Here is a 13,273-nt window from a genome sequence, read left to right on the forward strand (position 1 = left end):
GACTTCAATGGGACAGAAACACGTGCTTAGGAGTTGTCCTTAATACAGATGTTTTCCTGAATTAGGGCAGTAGAGAGCACGTAACGACAGTGCCTACAGTCTGCATTGGCTGCCTGATTGAGTTTCAGTTGGTGGTTTGGGGCTCTAGAAGCCCTAAATGGATTTGGCACCGGACAGACGCTCTCTCTCAGCAGGATGGTGCTAACTGCTCTGAACACAGTGCATACACACTGGGTCAGATAAAACATTCCTCTCGTCTGGAGGTTTGCCTTTATTGTGCCTTACCTTGCTCCCAAGCTTGGTTGTTCCCTACGGTTCCCTGGACAAGATCTCTTTAGCCCAGTCCCTAAATCCCTCTGCCTCAGAGACACTCAGCCCTTTACACGCCTCTGCTGTACCCAATAGGAATGACTTGAGCTGACATAAGAGCAAGTCAGCTAAAGACAAAAAGCCAGCGTCCTCAGAACCTACGACGCCCCTGTAACACCCTTCTCTTCCCTTCCCTTCCCTCCCGCTTCAGGGCAGCTGCTATTGGCAGAGGTGCTGAAGCTGACAGGCCCCTGGTTTAAAGGGGTGAGGCCTTCTCCCACGAGGACAAATCAACTCTGGAACTGGTCCCCTTGCGGCGAGAGGGGCTAGATTTGCTAGCCTCCAGGATATTCTGCAAAGCTCATCCCCTCTGCCTTTGGAGCAGAAGACGGGTTGAAGGATGTACCTGGCTAGATATGGAGAGAATTATTCCAGCCTGGGTGGCTTTGTGCCATGTGCTTTGTGGAATTTATTCTTGCTTGTTGTTTATTTCAGGTACTGCAAAAAAGCATCTAGAGCTACTGGTGCTTTTCAACAACATGAACTAAAGATATAGATATGAATATTGGGTGTTTTTATCATTTTTATTCATTTTTTCCCCAAATAAAACAAATGTACCAAAATACCAAATTCATCAGAATACGAAGTAAGTAAAGAGGATTAGAATAAATATTAATATTGTTAACATCAAATCTACGGGACATGCGAGGTGGTGACGTGTAACACCACTCAGAGAAAGAGCTTGTCCAGTTCCTGACTTTGGCATGCCCGTAATGTTATTCTGACCACTGTGGATCAGGCTGCCCAGTATCGTTTCACTATTTCCCTGTACTCCCTCGTCTCTGTATCCATCTGTTGTCACTTGTCTTATATTTGGACTGTAAATTCTCTGGGGCTGGGACTGTCTTTTTGTTTTGTGTTTGTACAGCTCCCACCACACTGGGGTCCTGGTCGAGGACTAGGGTTCTGAGGCAGCATGAGAATACAAATAATAATTTGAGTATTGTGGGATGAGTTTTGGTGTCTATGCATCCATGTATATAAACATATCCAAGCATGCCACAGAGAGATTGTTTTTTTTTTACAAATGTCCCTGCCCAGAGGAAATTTTTTATCCATGCCCAACTATGGCAGTATGTAAATAGTGATCTCTGAATGCTACTTGATAGCCGACTATCTTTCAGATGGAAGTGGGTACCAGCATTGGCCCATGCAGCACCATTACTCCCTTTTTGACAACTACCTTGGCTAAAATCCACACTACAAGAAGGATGTGGAAAAATTGGAAAGAGTCCAGCGGAGGACAACAAAAATGATTAGGGGGCCGGAGCACATGACTTATGAGAAGAGGCTGAGGGAACTGGAATTGTTTAGCCTGCGGAAGAGAAGAATGAGGGGGGATTTGATAGCTGCTTTCAACTACCTGAAGGGGGGGTTCCAAAGAGGATGGAGCTCGGCTGTTCTCAGTGGTGGCAGATGACAGAACAAGGAGCAATGGTCTCAAGTTGCAGTGGGGGAGGTCTAGGTTGGATATTAGGAAAAACTTTTTCACTAGGAGGGTGGTGAAGCACTGGAATGGGTTACTACGGTTACCGTGGAATCTCCATCCTTAGAGGTTTTTGAGGTCAGGCTTGACAAAGCCCTGGCTGGGATGATTTAGTTGGGGATTGGCCCTGCTTTGAGCAGGGGGTTGGACTAGATGACCTCCTGAGGTCCCTTCCAACCCTGATATTCTATGATTCTATTAATAGAACCAGTGACCTCAGGTGGCCTTAATTCCTCCAAACTAGAGATCTCATAAGCACCATCAATGCCTCGCAGAAGATATTACTATTGTTTTTGTAAACTGATGGACTGGTGACCTTTGATGGAAAATATAAAGGTTTCCCCAACCTGTGCTCAGAGGTCCATGGATGCATATACCAAATGTCAAGATTATAAGACATTGGGAACATGAGATTTAATCATAGAATATCAGGGTTGGAAGGGACCTTAGGAGGTCATGTCAGTTTGTCCCTCCCCATTGTATGTGCCTGCCTTCTGGTCAACGGAGGAGAGTGCAGAGGTTACAGAGCTATGTTCACACAACGTGAAATGACAACTTCACTACAACCAACTTCACTACAACCAAACCTGACTGCCTACCCACAAAGAACATTTTAGATCAGTGTATTCGTCTATATAGACAAAATTGGTTTAAATCTCCTCAAGACACAAAAACAGCATTTAACGCCCACATTTTTCAGGTACTGCAGGAATTGTTTCTCACACCAATAGCACCCCACTAAGAGCATGTCTACCTGGGGAAGTTCAACAAAGTTAAACTGGGTTAATTAAAGGCCTGAATTTAAAGTGCCTCAGGGTAGTTTACACTGCACCCAGGGTGTGATTGCAACTCGTGTAGACATATCTGCGGTAGCTGTACGCTAGCTAGCTTACTAAAAATAGAAGTGAGGACGTTGTGGCATGGACTTCTGTGTGAGCTGCACAAGTAAGCACATACCCAGTGGGGTCGGGGGAGGGGGGGTGAGATGGGGCATCCTCATTTCTATTTCTAGCAGGTTAGCTAGAGTATAACTATGGGTATGTCCACAGGAGTTGCCATGCACACCCCTGGCTGTAATGTAGACGTCCCCGTAGTTAAAATGCATTAACCCCGCCATGGAGGCTCTCATTCAGAAGTTAAAGGCCCTAGTTTCCTTTCACTTAATTCGCTTTGGAAGTACATTAAACTGAAGTGGATTAAGGACACTTCTGAACAAGTGTGTCCACACTGGGATTTCAGGAGCTTTAACTAAGGTCCTTTAATTTCACACTTCTGGTTCATTGGATTTAATTTCCTGTATAGGCAAGCCCTAATTGATGCTAAAGACTAGAAGGGACGCGATAAATCGATCCCCGAGAGGTCGATTTCTACCTGCCGATTCAGGCGGGTAGTGTAGACCCAGCCTCAGAGAGGTAACGGGGTAGTAGGAGTGGAAAAGCCCTTTTGCTGTTCTAATCAGATATTCCGTATTTCAGCTAGAAGAACATCTAAAGCTCCGGAATAAGGTTTTCGAAGCCACCCAAGGGACTCAGGTTTTGGATGGCCAATTCCCATTCAATCTTAATGGGAATTAGGTGTCTCATACCTTGTCCTTTCTGCAAAAGGCACCCAGGCAAGTACAGCTTCATCGAACACTGGAAACCAACTCTGCGGCTGGTGACATTGACCTGGATTGGCTGCTTTTGTTTGCATTTAGGGACTAAACAGTTCCTTCCCAATTTTCACTTTCCAGGAAGCAACACCCCCATTTTAGTTCCAACCATCTAAGCTACAGCGCTGCACAGCACTGAGATAGACATCAAGAACCACTTCTGAGCCAACATTTGCACATTAGTTAGGGTGCGCTCTCCTGCTTGCATGGCACCCAATTGTACCTTCAGCTCTCCTTCGCTGTCATCAGGGGGAGCCAAAGGAATTCAAGGTCAAGTCCGCAGCACTGGGAGGTAGAAAAGTCAAGCTATGCCGAACGCGTAGGAATCAACAGAGTCCCAGTTTTGTACAGTAATTCATGGCACCAAGATCCATGCAGGGCAGGGCGGATGATGCTAGAGCTAAAAATACTCACAGCATCAGGCTGTTAAAGCTGCGTGAGGGCGTTTGTTGGAGGTAGAAGGTGGCAAGTTTATCAAAGAAGCGTATATGGTTACAATGCAGTAGCGCACAGCATGGATTGCCGAAGGAAGCTAGGGTTTCATTATCTTGTAGTAGCACGTGTGCCTTTATAAAGGCACTCCTGCATTTAGGAACAGCACCTAAAATTCAACCCACACAATTATGTTGGCGAATGGTGTCATTTCAGCTGTTTGCGATACCAGATGCTGCTTCAAACGGTGCCTCTGTTGAAAAGTTTATCTTCAGTAAACAGTCAATGATTGATAGTCCTGGGGATTTCATAGCAAGGAAAATTCCTGAGCTCATGTGCTCAAGGTGTTTAATCTGTGTGACTGACTTGGTTCAGAGCTGATAATCTTATCTAGTGTTACTACTGAAGGGCTTGGCTACACTTGCGAGTTAGAGCGCATTAAATCAGCCCCGTGAGCTCTAACTCATGATGCGTCCACACTGGCAAGGCACGTAGAGCTCCCGGTCTCTGCGACTAGAGCACTCCTGGTAATCCACCTCCGTGAGAGGCATAACGCTTGGTGCACCCTGGCTGGCGCGCCGCAGTGCCAGTGTGGATGCCCTGGTCTATTAATGTGCTCTGATTGGCCTCCAGAAGTGTCCCACAATTCCTGTTCTTGCCACTCTGGTCATCACTTTGAACTCTACTGCCCTGCCCTCAGGTGACCAACTGTCAGACCCGCCCTTTAAATTCTCTGGGAATTTTGAAATTCCCCTTCCTGTTTGCTCAGCCAGGCGTGGAGTGCTCTCAGCGCATCTTTCCAGGTGACCATTCCTCCACGTGCCTGGTGATCCCCAGTATGGCGCAGTGGCGAGGTGCTGGACCTCATCAGTGTTTGGGGGAGGAAGCTGTCCAGTCCCAGCTGCGCTCCAGCCGTAGGAATTACGATACCTTCGGGCAGGTATCAAGGGCCAGGATGGAAAGGGGCCATGATCGAGCACACTGCAGTGCAGGGTTAAAGTGAAGGAGCTGCAGAATGCCTACCATAAAGCACAGGAGGCAAACAGCCGCTCCAGTGCTGCCCCCACGACCTGCTGTTTCTACAAAGAGCTGGACGCGATACTGGGGGCGACCCCACCTCCACTCCGAGTACCACCATGGACACTTCAGAGCCCAGTTCAACAAGGCAGGAGGAGGAGGAGGAGGAAAGCGGGAGCGAGGGTGCTGAGGAGGAGGAAGACACCCCAGCATCTCTAGATGCATGCAGCCAGGAGCTGTTCTCAAGCCAGGAGGAAGGTAGCCAGTGGCTGGTGCTTGGGGAAGGATAAACACCAGAGGGAGGTGCCCAGTAAGCGGCTTTTATTTTGGGAAGGAAGTTATTCGGTGCGGGCTCTTGGGGCGAGCAGGGTTAGGGCTGCATGATGCCTAGATGTGGAATAGGGCGTTGATGTGCTCTCTCACATCGCGGTAATCGGCCTCAGCGATCTCTTCACAGGTCTCAGCCAGAACTTGGGCAACGCGCTTGCGTAGGTTCCTTGGGAGAGCCACTGTGCTCCTTGTCCCAGTCAGGCTAACGTGTCCGCACCACTGTGCCGTGAGGGGCGGGGGGACCATTGCTGCTCACAGGCAAGCTGCATGTGGGCCAAGGCGGAAGCCGCATTGTAGTAGAAGACCCTCCCTTGCTTCCCAGGTCACCCTCAGCAGCGAGATATCTTCCAGGACCAACTCCTGTGGAAAATGTGGGGACAGTGTTCAGTATTGAGGCCCCCTGCAGCTGCTGGCTCTCCCCAAGGCACAGAAACCCGGAGGACAGTACGGCTGTGAAACAATCAGTCCCCCTTGCCCCTGTGCTTACTCGCCATTTTGGGGCTCCTGTGGGTTATGTGCGCTCGCTTTGGGACGGGCAATTTCTGCTATTGTGTAGACTGTGCTTGTCTTTAAGTATGGGCAAATCATTGCTCTGTCTGGTGGGAACAATGCTGCCTCTATTAAGTGTTGCATTTTGCCTTTACAGATGCAACCTTGAAATCTCAGCCGTCCTTGTTATCAACGGCCAAGAGGCTGCAAAGAATTAAGAAGAGGCCACGTAGAAGCAAAGAGGACCTTAACGAGAATCTAAAAGTGCAGAGTGGCGGGAGTGTGAAAGGAGAATCCGCCAGCAGAATGCGGAGCTCCGGCAGCAAAGCACTGAGCGGCTGATTAGCATCATGGAGCGCCAAGCGGACTCGATCCAGGCACTTGTAGCCATGCAGGTGGAGCACTACTACGCCCGACCCCCCTGCAGCCCTTGTCCCAAAACTCTTTCCCTTGTGCCTCCATGTCACCTCCAACCCACTTTCCCCAACATCCGGGTTCTTATCGCCACCAGCTGCCTCCAACACCTGTAGCTTCACCACCCAGCCCTGAAAACTACGACCCTTACCCTCTGCACTCAACCCCCATCACCATGCATTTTAGCCAGCCTGAAATGCAGCACTCATTGCATGGCACTCCAGACAGGAAGGCTGAGTATGATAACAGGACATACACACATCTGTGATTGAACCATTCCCCACCCCGCCCCCTTGCCCTTTCTGTTTCCCAAGCAGTCATGTTTCTTTTCAATAAATGAAAATTTTCTTTTAAATAAATGGATTTTTTGGCTTTGAAAACATTCTTTATCATTGCACTAAGTAAAAGATACCTTAGCCCAGGAAAGCAACAGGCACTGCAAGTCAGTGTAGCAAGCAGAGATTCCTACTAACATTGGAACCACTGCACTTCACTCCCGTGCAGGGCACCAGACATTACTGGTGGCTTTCAGCCTCAAATTGCTCCCTCAAGGCATCCCTAATCCTTGCTGCCCCGCGCTGGGCCCCTCAAATAGCCCTGCTCTCCGGCTGTTCAAATTCAGCCTTCAGGTGTTGAACCTTCGAGTTCTATGCCTGAGTGAATCTTTCACCCTTCCCTACACAAATGTCATGGAGGGTAAAGCACACGGATATAACCACGGGGATGTTGTCATCGGCCAGGTACAGCTTCCCATACAGACAGCGCCAGCGGCCCTTTAAATGCCCAAAAGCACACTCAACTGTCATTCTGCACCAACTCAGCCTGTTGAACTGCTCCTTGCTGCTGTCAAGGCTCCCTGTGTATGGTTTCATGAGCCATGGCATGAAAGGGTAAGTCTCCAAGGATCACAATGGGCATTTCGACTTCCCCTACGGTGATCTTCTGGTCTGGGAAAAAAGTCCCTGCTTGCAGCTTCCTGAACAGGCCATTTTCTGAAAGATGCGTGCGTCATGCACCTTTCGGGGCCAGCCTGCGTTAATGTTAATGAAACGCCCACGGTGATCCACAAGCGCCTGGAGAACCATACAGAAATACCCCTTCTGATTTATGTACTCGGAGGCTAGGTGGCCTGGTGCCAGAATTGGAATATGCGTCCCATTTATCACCCCTCTGCAGTTAGGGAAACCTATTTGTGCAAAGCCAGCCACAATGTCATGCACGTTACCCAGAGTCACGGATCTTCTGAGTAGGATGCGATTAATGGCCCTGCAAATTTGCATCAACATGATTCCAACGGTCGACTTTCCCACTCCAAACTGCTTTGCGACCGATCGGTAGCTGTCTGGAGTTGCCAGTTTCCAGACTGCAATAGCCACCGGCTTCTCCACCGGCAGGGCAGCTCTCAATCTTGTGTCCTTGTGCCGCAGGGTGGGGGTGAGCTCAGCAAACAGTCCCATGAAAGTGGCTTTCCTCATCCGAAAGTTCTGCAGCCACTGCTAATCATCCCAGACTCGCATGACGATATGATCCCACCACATCGCTTGTTTCCCGAGCCCAAAAGAGGTGTTCCACAGTGGTGAGCATGTCCGTGAATGCTACAAGCAATCTCATGTCATATGTGTTACGCAAGTCGATATCATCATCGGACTCCTCATTGTTAGTTTATAGCTTAAGGAGTAACTCGACTGCCAAATGTGACATGCTGGCAAGACCCATCAGCATATTCCTCAGCACTTCGGGATCCATTCCCACAGACCGAAAGGGAAGACAGAGCGCACAAGCGTGAAACGTTGAACGATGGCGCCAAATGTGGATGGAAGCACAGCGATTGCTGGGATGTGAACCGATGCATCACGGGGCATTGGGACAGGACCCAGAATGCCCCGCACCTTCTGCCCCCTTCCCACAAGCCACAGCGCCAGAATGGGAAGAGGTGCTCTGTGGGATAGCTGCCCATAATGCACCGCTCCCAGTGCTGCTGCAAGTGCCAGAAACGTGGCCACGCCAGTGCGCTTGCAGCTGACAGTGTGGACACACGGCAGCGCTTTCCCTACTGCGCTGTCCAAGGGCTGGTTTAACTCACAGCGCTCTACATCTGCAAGTGTAGCCATGCCCTAAGAGAACATGTTAGTCCTATGACAAAGTGCTGATCTGGGAAGCCCACAGTAATTAGTCCCATCTCACTTACCAAGTATACTAAAGCAGGAATAGTTCTGCTGAGTTACACAGGGGTCAGACAAATAAGCAACTGGAATCAGGCACCCAGTTGATCTAGAGCCTTCGAATTGGATGTTGGCACCAAGTGAAAATCCCCCTGCAGCAAGCAGGAAACTGAGCTACCGTACACGGTTAGAAAAGGGAGACGAGAATAGCACAGAGGGAAAAGCCCGACAGAAATTTGCAACAGTAAGTTGCAAGAGACCCTTCCAATTAATTCTGCATGGCTGGGGAGTGTTTAAATTAAGCCAGCTGTTTGGGTTAAGCTTGATTTTGCAAACCAATGGTACATAAGGTAGAGTTCTGTTCTCCGAGTGTCTCTTGCGTCACACTGTATTATATTAACTCAGAAATCTTCCTTGCATTGAGATCCACAGGAAATCACTCCAAGTTTATCCTTCTTTCAGAAATATTCCTCTTCCCCCCCCACCCCTCGCAAACACCGCTTTCCACCGCATTCACACCAGCATCAAAGCATCTCCTGAAAAGATGTATTCCGAGAACAAAAGTAACAAGTTTATTAGAAAGGTTTTCCCCCCCTCCCACCTCTCATTTCCACTGAGATCTCTCTCTCTCTTCTCTCCCCCCGTCCCCCCTCTTTTTGTACTGTGGAAAAAATCGATTAAGCTCTCTGGTATATATATTGCTGCAAGTCTCTTTCTCCTCCCTGAGATTTCTTCAGCTGTCAGGAGACACTTGTCCCCTTTGCGGGCATTGTTGGAACAGCCTGCTAGGCTAAAGGGGTGGGGAAGAGGGGGTTAGAGCCCGGCAGATGCCTTTTTTGTCAAAGACAAAAGACCCCCTGCCATCCTCTCCACTTTTCAGCACTTTCATCCAGCCCAGATCAAAGCGCTGCTCTGCATATGAAAGGAACCTGGCATTATGCGACTCAAATTAGCCTATCGCCATCCCGCTAGCCTCCAAGTCTTCGCAACAAAAGCACTCACATCTGTTCGATCATTTGCCTCATCTTCTGGGGGTTTTTCTCAGCTCTCAGTTTTGAGGGCCATTCAACCCCTTGAATTATAGTTTGGGGGAGCATCTTCCTTGCTACAGGCCCGCTCAGCCAGACAATTTGCTTTTAACTGTCTTAAGGCATTGCGGCTGCTTTGGTGTCCCTTCTCAGCAACTCACGGCATTGGTTGCCATCACCCACTCAATTGAGTCCCGCGCTCCTTTCTCTCCTCCTCTTTAAGAGCTCATTTCTCTTCTCCCTCTTCACCTGAAGGGGACTGGTCCCTCTGTGCAAGTGAGCACAGCCGCCCCAAATCAAAGCGAGCCTCGAATCAAAGGCATCGTGGCAATGAAAGTCAATAATCCTCCTTTGTCATGGTAATGGTTCAAACTGAGTGCTGAGAAGAAAGCAGGGCTCCTCGCTTAGATGCAACACACTTCTTAGATGTGCTGTGGCTGCATCTCAACCCCCATTGAAGCGAAAGGCTGGGAGGGCCCTTCTCAAAGCCTGGAACCTGAACTTTCCAGCGACAGCAAGTAACCCTGCAAAAACCACTCAAGGCATGGAGACAGCAGGAGTCTGTGTAGGAGTTTCATTTAGGGAGCTACCGGAACTCGGCAGGGGGTCTGAGGATAAGCGTGCTATTAACCATCCCCTTCCAAACCATTCCCTGGCCTTATGCTGCACCTGATGTACCATGTGGGATATCGCACCAGATGGCATACACCCCGCTGCCACCCTGACAACAAAGAGAAGAGCCGAGAGAAAAGCAACACTTTCCCTTATCTAATTTGTTTTTCAGGGTTAGAATCAGATTTATTAAAGAGAGAGAGAGACACACACACACACACACACACACACATACATACAGACACCCCTTAAGGGTCTGTCCACAATACAAAACAGACCATGCCAAAGTAGTAGTAAGTGTCCTGAAGTCAATTCTAGGAGCAGGTCTACACTACGGGGTTAAGTCAATCTAAGTTACGCAACTCCAGCTACGTGTATAGCTGAGGTCGACTTATTGAGGTGTCTACACCATGCTGGGTCGACAGGAGAAACGCGACTTACCATATGCTTCTCGTTCCGGTGGAGTACCGGAGTCGACGGGAGAGCGATCTGCAGTCAATTTAGCAGGTCTTCACTAGACCCGGCAAATCGACCCCTGGCAGCATCGATCCACAGTAAGTGTAGACTAGCCCTAAGTACACCTCATGTTAATAATTGTAATAATAATACTACCGTCTTGCACAGGGCTTTGGAGCGGAGCCTGGAGCTGGAGCAGTGGAGCTGCAGGTTTTTGCCTGGAGCTGGAGCAGAGCCGGAGTACACCTCCAAAGCCCTGGTCTTGCATTCATACAGTATCTTTTGTCCCAGTATCTTACAGTGCTTTACAAGCTTTAAGCTTACAACATAACTGATGGAGAAAAGAAATGACATAATTTATTTTCTCTATCAGTAAACCTTTCTCTCGCTAAATACATCTAAACAAGCGCCATTAAAAGGACATGAAGCCTGCAAAGTCAATCACTCAGAAGTAAATACCAGAATTAAAAGGTTGCCCATGTGTTCTAAGCAACTGCAAACAGAGTCTCATAATGGAAAGGATCAGGCAACTGTAACTATAAGTTTCATTGTCTGTACACACACAAACACCTGAAAGCATCTCCTACTGGCACAGCTGCTGAACTGACCACACCTTTCTCCAGGTGAATGCGTCCACAACTCACGGGACACAACACTAGAACATTTAAACTCATGAAACAACCTCCATGTCGGTATTATTACTGTGATATCTTATTCCCATTTCACTGTCCCTCTTGTCCTGACTCAGAGCAAGACAGAAAAATCCCATGCTAAGCCAAGCCTCTATAGAATTAATAAACAAAAAAATCTATGGTTAAGATGTTAAGGTGGAGAGTACATGTCATCCAGCAATTTTTGGTTAAAAAAAAAAAAAACAACCACCACAAGCTGGCATATTTATCCTAAAACCAAGTATTAGAAACCCAGGAAATTCAGAGTTAAACTCGAAAGAAATCCCAACACATTAAGGTAAGAAATGCTCAGTTAAGTGACCCAAACAACCTTAACTCTGCTCTGTAGGGAGGCCGTGCAGTAACCCCATGACTTGGAGTGTAAGCTCTTTGGGGCAGGGACTTTTTGTGCTGTGTCTGTACAGCTCCTGGCACCATAGGTACCGACTCCGTGGATGCTTCAAGGCTGGAGCACCCACAGAAAAAAATTGGTGGGTGCTCATCACCCACTGGAAGCCAACTCCCCCACTCTCCCCCTCCCAGTGCCTCCTTCCTGACTGCCGGTTTGTTCAACTGAAGTGGTGTTCAGTGTTCATCACAGTGCCCATGTCCCCTCAGCTCACCTGGAGCTGCTCAACTCAGACCTACAGCCCTGCCCCCAACATTTCCCAGTTTAGTATCATTTATGGGGGGACAGGAGAAATCATCCTTGTCAATTATCACCCAGTGTGTCTGGTTTGTAGCGACACATTAATTGCCATCACAGTTGCTTTTTATTTTCAGTCTTTTGAACCCTCCCTGACTCACCCAGACTCTTCTGCAATAGTTGTCAATGGTTCAGTAGCTTCACTGGCTAATTTTCTTTAAAAATGGCTTGCAAAGGCCAAAGGCCAGTAACGTATCAATACAGTATGTTCTGCTTAACTCCCAATCACCAGGAGAGCGGCATGTAGCCCACATCAGACCATCTGAAAAGCACACTTGGTTTCTATCTTTTCCTCTTGGCTATCTCCATCGTGAGCAGCCAGCTTCTACAGTGATAATCATATGTGCTTATTTAGCACATTTTATCTGATGATGTCAAAGCACTTTACAAACATTAAGACCTGGTCTACACAGTTTTTGTACTGGGACAACTATTCAAGTTAGGGGGTGATTTTTACCAAAATAGTTATACTGGTATAACCCCTAATGTGGACTCATTTATAGCAGAATAAAGGTGCCTTATACCAATATAGCCATAAGCTATACCAGTATGAGACACCTTGATACCAGTCTAATTGCATCCACACTACAGGGATTGTACCACGTTGGCTATCCTGGCATAGTTAATGATCATCACATAAGGTAAGTTCAAAGGTCGGAATGGGCTGAATACCCTTTTCTTAGCTTGTGTGCTGGGGAGATCCAGCCCTTGTTGGTACTTTACCATACCTTTTAAACATTCCCTTAACAGCCCTATTCTTTTTCCAGGCAAGAACGTATTGAAAGTCTTACCGAAGGCCAAGTGGATTAAGTTCATTACATCCACTTTGCCCACGGACATTTTTTTTTTTTAAATGAACTCACACTGCTTTCATCTCACTGAGCCATATTTATTTCCTGGTTTAATAACATGATGGTCTACCTAAGTAGAGCTGTGCAAAGAACAGATTTTTTCGTTTGCTAGCAATTTAAAAAAAACTCGGGGGAAACAACTGGTATAAGAATCAAACTGAAAAGTAATGTTTTTGAAATTTTCAGCAAATCAAAACATTGAAAAAAAAAATCAGACAGAACTAAACATTTCGTTTTGACAAAACCAAAATATTTTGACTTTGACTATTTTTAAACATTTTTCATTGGGTTTTTAAATATAAAATTAAAGGAAATTTTGAAACAGTCATTTTGAATAAAAAAAATCAAAAATGTTTGTTGTTACAAAAATGTTGAAACAAAAAACATTTCGATTTTTCAGATCCTTTTACGTAGGATTTTGGTTTTTTTCAAACCAGAACAATTTGGCAAAATTGACAGGAATGCGAGAAATGTCTCAATGTTACCCATTTTTTGCCAAAAGAAGTTTTGGCTGAAAAATTTCACGCAGCTCGCTATCCAAGGGCTTACAAATTGGATCCTTCCTTTTCACGATGTTGTAACCTTCTACTGAAGTCAGA

At 47.2% G+C, this 13,273-nt stretch overlaps 1 protein-coding gene across 3 annotated transcripts in view; it reads right to left on the reverse strand.

Moving 5' to 3' along the window:
* Positions 1-13,273, reverse strand: part of TRABD2A (TraB domain containing 2A) — a 105,926-nt gene that overhangs the window by 41,332 nt on the left and 51,321 nt on the right. The window lies entirely within an intron of this gene.

Source organism: Malaclemys terrapin, chromosome 6, assembly GCF_027887155.1.
Source record: "Malaclemys terrapin pileata isolate rMalTer1 chromosome 6, rMalTer1.hap1, whole genome shotgun sequence".
NCBI lineage: Eukaryota > Metazoa > Chordata > Testudines > Emydidae > Malaclemys > Malaclemys terrapin.